The sequence below is a fragment of the Stegostoma tigrinum genome, chromosome 44, assembly GCF_030684315.1.
Source record: "Stegostoma tigrinum isolate sSteTig4 chromosome 44, sSteTig4.hap1, whole genome shotgun sequence".
NCBI classification, from domain to species: Eukaryota; Metazoa; Chordata; class Chondrichthyes; order Orectolobiformes; family Stegostomatidae; genus Stegostoma; species Stegostoma tigrinum.
Window position 1 is genome coordinate 11570626 of NC_081397.1, and position 7114 is coordinate 11577739.

The 7114-nt window shown below is 49.6% G+C and overlaps 1 pseudogene; it reads right to left on the bottom strand.

The window, feature by feature from the left end:
* The window catches only part of LOC132206968 (histone H2AX-like), a 234717-nt pseudogene extending 227667 nt beyond the window's left edge, over positions 1-7050 (bottom strand).
* Positions 7051-7114: the final 64 nt, after the last annotated feature.

Here is a 7114-nt window from a genome sequence, read left to right on the forward strand (position 1 = left end):
ACAAACAACTGCACCTCCCAGTCGCAAACCATTTCCACTCCCCCTCCCATTCTTTCGATGACATGTCCATCATGGGCCTCCTGCACTGCCACAATGATGCCACCCGAAGGTTGCAGGAACAGCAACTCATATTCCACCTGGGAACCCTGCAGCCTAATGGTATCAATGTGGACTTCATCAGCTTCAAAATCTCCGCTTCCCCCACCGCATCCCTAAACCAGCCCAGTTCGTCCCCTCCCCCCACTGCACCACACAACCAGCCCAGCTTTTGCCCTCCACCCACTGCATCCCAAAACCAGTCCAACCTGTCTCTGCCTCCCTAACCTGTTCTTCCTCTCACCCAGCCCTTCCTCCCACCCCAAGCCGCACCCCCATCTCCTACCGACTAACCTCATCCCACCTCCTTGACCTGTCCGTCTTCCCTGGACTGACCTATACCCTCCCTACCTCCCCACCTATACTCTCTCCACCTATCGTCTTTTCTCTCCATCTTCGGTCCGCCTCCCCCTCTCTCCCTATTTATTCCAGAACCCTCACCCCATCCCCCTCTCTGATGAAGGGTCTAGGCCCGAAACGTCAGCTTTTGTGCTCCTGAGATGCTGCTTGGCCTGTTGTGTTCATCCAGCCTCACATTTTATTATCTATAATTTTAAATGCTCCGGTTTCCTCCCGCAGCCCAAAAATGTGCAGGCTGGGTGGATTGGCTGCGCTAAATTGTAGTGCCCAGGGATGTTTAGGTTAGGTGGGTTAGACATGAGAAATAAAGGGTAGGGGAATAGGACTGGGTAGGATGCTCTTCAGAGGGTCGATGTAGATTTGTTGGGCCAAATGGCCTGGAGGGGTTCTAAGTATAGCAACATCTTTGAAGGAAAAAGAAACAAAAATAACATTCTGGGTCTAGTGACCTTTCCGCAGAATCGATGGTGGCTGGGAAAACGTCAGTTTATATGCAGAAAAGAAAGGAGAGTGTGATGAGTTTTGGAATAAATGCTATCATTTAGCCATAGAGCCTAACAGAAAGAAGAGCATTTGGACAGAGTTGACAACAAGCAGACTGGGACGTTGAACAGTAGTTAATGGGAACTATTAGTGGGTGGTGGATAATTGCAGGGTATGTGGTAACAAGGCCTTGTGAGGGGTAGAGTTTAGGCCCAAAAATTATTGATCTCAATATTGAGTCCGGAGGGCTGCAGAGTCCCCAAGTGGAAGATGAGGTGTTGTTCTTCTAGCTTGTGTTGAGCTTCAATGGAACTCTACAGCAAGACAGAGACAGAGATGTTGGACTGGGAACGGGGTGATGCATTAAAGTGGCAGGCAGCAGGAAGTTCAAGGTCTTTTCTGCAAGCAGAACATAGATGTTCTGTGAACTGATTACCCAGTCTATGCATTGTTTCACAACTGGGTGTTTTAAGAGAATTTGGACAGTCTTTGTTACTTGGCAAGAATAATGCAGACATTTCAAAGAAAAAAATGCCAGCTGTGGACATCACTGACTGGTCTGAGCATTGATTGGCCCTCCTGAAATGCCCGTGAGAAGGTAGTAGTGAACCGCCTTCCTGAACCATTGCAGTCTCTGAGCTGTAGGTCGGCCCACATTGCCATTAGTAAGGGAATTGCAGGATTTTCATGGATTGACACAGACTGAATGGCCGATATACTTCCAAGACAGGATAGTGAGTGTCTTGGAGAAGATCTCGCAGATCGTGCAGTTCCCATGAACCTGCTGCTGCTGTCTTTCAAGATGGAAGTAGTTGTGGGTTTGGAAGGTGCTTTCTAATTTTATATTTGAGAGAGTGGATGTTTGTGAATGTGGTGGCAATTAAACAGGAGCAGCTTTTTCATGGATAGTACCTTGCTTGCTGTGTGCAGTTGGAGCTGCACTAATACAGGTAATGGGGTCTACAGAGGGGAAACCTTTACATTCCTGTCTTGAATGTTGGAGATTTTGGACAGGTTTGAGAAATCAGGAGTTAAGTTACTTGCTGCAGTATCCATCGCCTTGGGCCTGCTCTTGTAGCCAATGCATTTATCGGGTGAGTCCGGTACAATTTGTCCTTCATGGTAGCTCCCAGGATGTTGATAGTGGAGGACACAATGATGCTGAGGCCCAAGTCAAAGGATGCCTTACTGCACGAATCTGTGACACAGTTTTACACTCACACACTGATCAGACTTGATATAGCCTCCATCCACCCTAACAGCAAGCTCTATCACTACAACCCCCACTACAATCCCGAATCTCTCTGGTATTGTATAGGTTAATGTAAGTGATAGTGAACAGATTTGGACATGTTGCACTGACCCTGAGAACAATCCTCCTGTATTACAGTGCGGTAGTCACTATTCCTTCTCCCCTCGGAAAGTCTGCCCAGGCACACACTCACCTTGACCAGTGGTTAGCTACATCCCCCCCATGCTGAGAAACTGCACTGCCTGTGTGTCTCTGTTTAGTGGAGAACAGCAGATCTCCAGTTGGGATTGATTTTGTACTGTTCACTGTCAGAGCAGGAGGAGCAAATAGAATTGAAAACATTGGAAACGCTCACTGAAGCGAAAGCCAAGCCGAAAACTGAAGTTACCAAGAAAGCAGCAAAGAAATGAACCCATCGGTGCAGCATGTAACCACCTGAACCCAAAGGCTCCTGTCAGAGACACTGACATCTCTCAGGAAAGAGCTGGGCCCAGATCAAAGGATCTCTGTCCCAGTTCTGAGTGGAGATATGGACATTAATTGATTTGAATAACTCAAAGCACACATTCTCAGCTTCATTTACACCCAGATCTTCTCACACATTCTACAATGAATCAGTGTGCGGTTCCCCCTCTCATTTTCACTGACCATCACTTTGGGTGCAGTTGCAGTTCGTGAACAAAAACAAAGTTGTTGGAAAAACTCAGGTTTGGCAGCATCTATGGAGGGATAAAAAAGAGTTAATGATTCGGCTCAGTGCCCTTTCCTCAGAACTGGACAGAGAGATAAAGCTGAGGCCTTTGTTGAGTACAGAACATTCAGCATCGGAGAGCAGAAGGTTAGGAGGGATGGTGAATACCCGGCAGGAGGTGGGGAGTTTGGGGGAGGGGATAGAGTCAGAGGGACGGGAAGGAGAGGTAGGTTCCAGAGAGCCATGGGTATTTTTGAGTTGGTGCATCTTGTGGGCCTTATTGCCTGAAAGGAAAAGAAAAAAAAGTCCCTTGTTAGCAAGACAAATGAGCTGGATGATGAAGTGGAACTGCGGAGTGGTGCAGCCCTGATCCAGTGTGTTACGATGCTGTAGGAGAGAGAGGTTGAGAGTCTGCATGTGCCACCACATGGCACTGAGGGTGGATCTTAGGGTGTGGCAAGAGCAGCTGTCCGTGGAATGTTGAACATTATGGAGGTATCTATGCTCCTGGGAGGATTCAAAACATGAGGAATGAAACTTGAGTTGGAATCCACGTGGGGTGAGTGTGAGCCAGAGGCAGTCATTGAGGAATGTGACGTGGCTGTGGAAAGTGATATGGCCGGATGAAGGGTCTCGGCCTGAAATGTCAGCTTTAGTGCTCCTAAGATGCTGCTTGGCCTCCTGTGTTCATCCAGCCCCACACTTTGTGATGATGGCTGTGGACAAGTCAGTTTCAGTTCCTGTCCGTTTCTATTTCACATATTGAGGGAGAGAGTAACACTGGCGCAGAAACCCCGCTTCACAACATAGTGACCAAGAAATGATTTTGTTTGATTCAGCTGGAGCAATGGAAACTGACTTTGTCGGATTCTACAGCATCTGCAGTTCCTGCTATCTGTGAAATGGAAGCTGACATGCTGTCTTCTGAAAGAAAGGCCGGGACATGGGCGTTTAATTGTTTCACAACTGCTTTTAAAATTTTATCAGTGATATCAGCTTTTGTGCTCCTGAGATGCTGCTTGGCCTGCTGTATTCATCCAGATTCACACTTTGTTATCTTGCTTTTAAAATTTCCACTGTTTACCATCTTTGAACATGAAGCTTGAGTCTGCAGGTTTTCTGCCGGGCCTTGTGTTCACTGCCCTTGTGGAGAAAAGGTTTAGTTCCAGATCCAGTTGGGGGCGGGTGTCAGCTGGAAGCGGAGCTGGACATTTCACTGCTTGTCACTCAGTTTCCTGCCTGGGCCGCCTCTCACTCTCTGTCAGCTCTTTCTCAGTCAGGTCGGGGCGGGCTGTATAAAAAAAGGAAGGTGAGGCAGCTCGGGTCTCATTCGGCAGCGATTGGAGTGAAGAAGCGTGATGTCTGGGAGAGGGAAAGGAGGTAAAGGCCTGGGAAAAGGCGGAGCGAAGCGGCACCGCAAAGTGCTCCGTGATAACAACCAGGCATCACGAAACCAGCCATCCGGTGCCTGGCTCGCCGTGGCGGGGTCAAGCACATCTCGGGCTTGATCTGCGAGGAGACTCGCGGGGTGCTGAAGGTTTTCCTGGAGAATGTGATCAGGGATGCGGTGACCTACACTGAGCACGCCAAGCGCAAGACGGTGACTGCCATGGATGTGGTGTACGCTCTGAAACGCCAGGGCCGCACTCTGTATGGATTCGGCGGCTGAGCAACTCGTCCCTTTTCCAGCGAACCCAAAGGCTCTTTTCAGAGCCACCCAAACACTCCGATTGAGGGCGGATACCTGAGGATGGGGAACCAGCACATAGGGCTGGGGGAGCGACTTTTAATCTTGTATCAATCCTTTCAGGAAATATATTAACTTCGTGTCCCGCGATGCAAGAGAGAGAGCGCGATTGTTAAATTATACTGTCTGCAGTAACGTGTTTTATAATCAAGATATCCCTACACTACAGATAGAGGTTTCACGGCCGTTCGAGACGACACTGTTCTGCAGCTGGTTATCTCAAATACAGAAGGAGCGTCCGGCTCCGTCATGCGACCATGGCTGATCTGTTTCTCAACCCTAAATCTGTGATTCTCTTGTGAATACCAGTCTATCAGTAATAAAACCAGCTGTCCCTGCCATGAATAATAATTTGCTCTGTCCGTAATTTAGGGCCCAGGCGCTAATGATACATATTACAGTGTTTGGACTTCATTGACGCTCCCAGGAATGATAATTCGTTCAGTTTTGATTCTGGTAGCCGTGCCGAGGTTTTAGTGGCGTGTTCATTCCACCTGCCCGTTCGAGACACATCAGGAAATGACTGCAAGTTCGGTTCTCAAGACATTTTGGTAAAGCATAAGGTATAATCTTAGGCGCAGACGCATGGGACTTTACGTTTTAATATTATTTAAGCTCAGGCTGAAATCGGGGGGCGATTTGAAATTAACCAAATGTCATTTCAAGTTAACCAATCAGCCTCCAACCATCATTTTACTGCATTTTGTCCTTCAGTGGCCGTTGCGCGGGGGTTTGAAGGACGGGACTGTATCCAATCCCAGCTCGCGGGCGGGATCTCCATCCCCTGAAATAGGCAGCGCCGCAGCAAGATCAGCATTGAGAGTAGCAGCCTGTGTGTGTGTTGCAGGGAATGGCCAGAACCAAGCAGACAGCGCGCAAATCCACTGGAGGGAAAGCTCCCCGCAAGCAGCTGGCGACCAAAGCGGCCCGCAAGAGCGCTCCGGCCACGGGCGGAGTGAAGAAGCCTCATCGCTACAGGCCCGGCACGGTGGCTCTGCGGGAGATCCGCCGCCAGCAGAAATCCACCGAGCTGCTGATCCGCAAACTGCCGTTCCAGCGCCTGGTGCGGGAGATCGCTCAGGACTTCAAGACCGACCTGCGCTTCCAGAGCTCGGCCGTGATGGCCCTGCAGGAGGCCAGCGAGGCTTACCTGGTGGGGCTGTTTGAGGACACCAACCTGTGTGCCATCCACGCCAAGCGGGTCACCATCATGCCCAAAGGGCGTGCCCGTCCCTGCACATTCACCCCGAGAAAAAGAACGGCTCTTTTCAGAGCCACTAAACTCGCCAGAGAGAGCAGCAATCATGAGACACGATGGAATGTAGTTAATATAAACCCACAGCGTGCTATTGATGTTATTCTCAATGCCACCGCTGTTACAGAAACTTAGTGCATCTCACAGGCCCAATAGTTCGCCCGAGTTGTGAATCAGGTTTATAAGTGCTCAGTAATCATGACACAATTCAGTACTGTACCCAACATTTCATAAATTTCCGATTGAAACGCCTTTGCGTGCCAATTGCTTCCCTTGGCGTTTCCCCAGCTGCAACTGAAGTTGACGAATGAAGATGTTGGGAAACAGTGGCCAATTCGAAAAGCCCACCAAAATATACAAATGATTTTTATATTGCTGATCGTGCAATTGAAATTTTGCCTAATCTCCCACAAGTGTATTCATTCGATCCTGAGGAGGATCGGTTTCGTCTCGAAAGGTCCCGTTGTTGCCGGGAGTTAGCGCATGTCTTTTACTCCCTGTCAGCGTATTGATGGGGAGGCCGCTTTGAGTTATTATTTAAAGTCGCTGTCCCTACAATAAGACGTCCAACTTTATTACTCCCTTCTGGCAGCTGTTCGAGTTTTATTTGGGATAAGGTGAAAAGGAAACGGATATTTTTGCGCACTTACAGTACCGTGTTTGCACATAAAATGAAAATAAATTAACCACCAGTGACAGTCCAGCTGCTTTTCACTAACTTTGTGCGTGGCTCTTAAAAGAGCCTTTGGGTTGTCAGGTTACAGAACGGTCTCTTCACTTTTTGGTGGCGCCCCCTGCGGCGGATTTCTTGGGCAGCAGCACGGCCTGGATATTCGGCAGCACCCCGCCCTGAGCGATGGTCACCCCTCCCAGCAGCTTGTTGAGCTCCTCGTCGTTGCGCACGGCCAGCTGGAGGTGCCTGGGGATGATGCGGGTCTTCTTGTTGTCCCGGGCCGCGTTACCGGCCAGCTCGAGGATTTCAGCCGTCAGGTACTCGAGCACCGCAGCCAGATAGACCGGCGCTCCGGCACCCACACGCTCAGCATAGTTACCCTTTCTTAGGAGCCTGTGAACACGGCCCACCGGGAACTGCAGCCCACACCGGGAGGACCGAGACTTCGCCTTCCAACGACTTTCCCACCACTGCCCTTTCCTCTCCCAGACATTGCCACAGTCTCTCAAACACTTTCACAAAGAATGCTGTAATGCGGCCACATCCCGCCCTCTTAT